Below are 3,256 nucleotides of genomic sequence, written 5' to 3' on the forward strand. Positions count from 1 at the left end.
CTGAAACATTGTAATATTGAAGAAGTATTTTTTTGAAGCTGCAAATTAAAATTGTGAAGTAATTGGTAGCATAGCATGTATTTCTTCATTAATGTAATATTGGCTTTTTTAGTTTGGCATTTTGAGACACCGGGAATAGAGTAATTACATATCAAAGTAAAGTCACAGCTATGGTGGGACCCCTTTGTTTACATACCAGTTTACAAAGCCTAGGCTGTGTATTAACACTGGATTTATTCAAAAGTAGCTGATATGTGTTGTGGCGTAGTGGTCGTGGGTTCAAAACCGACCCGTGGACCTTTACTGCAGGTCATCCTCTCTCTCTCTCTCTCTCTCTCTCTGTCTGTCTGTCTGTCTGTCTGTCTGTCTGTCTGTCTGTCTGTCTGTCTGTCTCCCCATTTCAACTCTGTACTGTCTAATAAAGCTTGAAAATGCCCACAAAATAATCTTTAAAAAAAAAAGTAACCTGACGTGCATTTTTATTACATTTTTTTCAAATCTACTGAATCACTAAAATGAAAATAATCTGTATGGAGGTCTGTAGACATGGGCCGATAACCACTTTCAAGGTATAACACTGTCGTTATCGTTAGAATATAATACCGGCCCATGCCTAGCTATGAGTGGGCTCCATCATAATACACTTGTACATATAGTAAATAGTTTGGAGAAGTTAGAAAGGAGATGGTGAGGACTTTCCTGTTTCCCTTTTAACCTGTAAATGTTTTATTTTTATTCATTTGCTGTTAAATGCTTTATCATATTTTGACATTCACTTTTCTAATGTTTATTCTTAATCTTGATGTATTTCATGACCCTGTAAAGCACTTTGAATGGCTTTGTGTCTGAATTGTGCTATAGAAATAAACTTGCCTTGTCTTGCCTTGCCTTGAGGAGATAATTTTTGGTCAGATAGTAATAGGAAATAAGTTTAGTTCATATATTAATAGTTAATGTTTTTTAATGTTTTTTTCTGTCTCTGTCTGTCTGTCTGTGTCTCTGTCTGTCTGTCTGTCTGTCTGCCTGTCTGCCTGTCTGTCTGTCTGTCTGTCTGTCTGTCTGTCTGTCTGTCTGTCTGTCTGTCTGTCTGTCTGTCTGTCTGTCTGTCTGTCTGTCTGTCTGTCTGTCTGTCCAGGGCCGCGGTCGGGCCCGAGTGACTCATGCCGTGGTGGTCATCTTCCTGGAGTTCTTCGCTTGGGGGCTTCTGACCACGCCCATGCTGACTGTGAGGACACACACTTAACACACACACACACACACAGTTAGCAGAGACACACACACACCTAGCACACACACACACACACACTTAGCAGAGACACACACACAGTAAGCAGAGACACACACACACAGTTAGCAGAGACACACACACACTTAGCAGAGACACACACACACACAGTTAGCAGAGACACACACACACACACACAGTTAGCAGAGACACACACACACACTTAGCAGAGACACACACTTAGCAGAGACACACACACACACACACAGTTAGCACACACACACACACACAGTTAGCAGAGACACACTCACACATTTAGCAAAGACACACACACATAGAACACGTAGGCATGTATGATGTTACAGACACACGCGCTGCCACACATGCCAACGCACGTACGCCGTTATACAAACAAACTCACTCACTCACTCACTCACTCACTCACTCACTCACTCACTCACTCACTCACTCACTCACTCACTCACTCACTCACTCTCTCACTCACTCACTCACTCACTCACTCACTCACTCACTCACTCACTCACACACACACACACACATGTCACTTCAATAAGTTAGAGTTCACCGGGCAGTTGATGACCTGGTTTAAACACGTCCCCTCTGCTTGTGGATAGAGTCATTATTTTACAAAAGGATCGATTATTATTATTATTTTTTTTAAGATTTTTTTTTGGCATTTGTTTATACTTTATTGATAGTGTAGAGACAGAGTTGAAATGGGGCAGAGAGGGGAGTGACATGCAGAGAACGACCGCGGGCTGGAATCGAACCCAGGTCCGCTGCTGGCCGAGGCCCATGGGGGGGGGGGGACGCCTTACCAACTGAGCTAAGGACGCCCCCCAAGGATCGTTTCTTAATGTTTGTGTTGTGTGTTTGTTTCAGGTTCTCCATGAGACGTTTCCTCAGCACACCTTCCTGATGAACGGACTGGTGCAGGGAGTCAAGGTGAGACGGATTACACACACACAGACAGACAGACAGAGAGACAGACAGACAGACACACAGACAGAGAGACAGACAGACAGACAGACAGACAGACAGACACACACAGAGAGACAGACACAGACAGACAGACACACAGACAGAGAGACAGACACAGACAGACGTACACACACACACACACAGACAGAGAGACACTCACTCACACACACACACACACACACACACACACACACACACACACACACACACACACACACACACACACACACACACAACAAACCACCCTCTCGTAGCTAGCAACATGCCAGTTCACAAAGCCAAGGCTATTTTTTAGTCTTTTTTATTAAGACCTATGGCACATGCAGTACGGACATGTATATCGAATCCTGAGGAGACATTCACTGATTTTGACAAAGTGATTTTGATCAAACGAGCGTTCTCCAGAATCACTCAGTCAGTGCGTTTCCATGGCACAACTAGATTGGATTAAGACATATACCGAACTAGACACTCGAACGGACCGTGTCACTTGTCTGAGTATACATGGCCTTTCAGGAGTCGGATAAATGTCCGATGCACGGCTGTCTCCACTACGCTAGGTGTTCTTATCCGACTTCGCTTGTCCGTTATTGTGCCGATTTGTGTGCGAAGTAGATCGGATAAAGGTGTTTACATGCAGTTTACAAGTCCTGTTGAAGTCTTATTCGTTTAGTTATCCGATTATGAGTCTGCATGTAACCGCACTGAGTGTGGTTACATGGGACTAGATTGGATTCAGACATACTGTATACCGAACTTGCCACTCGAACGGACCGCGTCACTTGTCTTAGTATACATGGCCTTTCAAATATTCCATAAATGGCCGGAGCATGAGTTATCTAGGTGTTCTTATCCGACTTCTCTTGTCCGTTAATGTGCCGATTTGTGTGCGAAGTAGATCGGATAAAGGTGTTTACATGCATTTAACGAGTCCTGTTGAAGTCTTATTCCTTTATTTACCGGATTAATAGTCTGCATGTAACCGCACTGATTGACTACACCTTTTAAAGGCCAGGACACACCAATCCG

Source organism: Ammodytes marinus (assembly GCF_949987685.1).
Source record: "Ammodytes marinus genome assembly, chromosome: 2".
Lineage (NCBI taxonomy): Eukaryota > Metazoa > Chordata > Actinopteri > Uranoscopiformes > Ammodytidae > Ammodytes > Ammodytes marinus.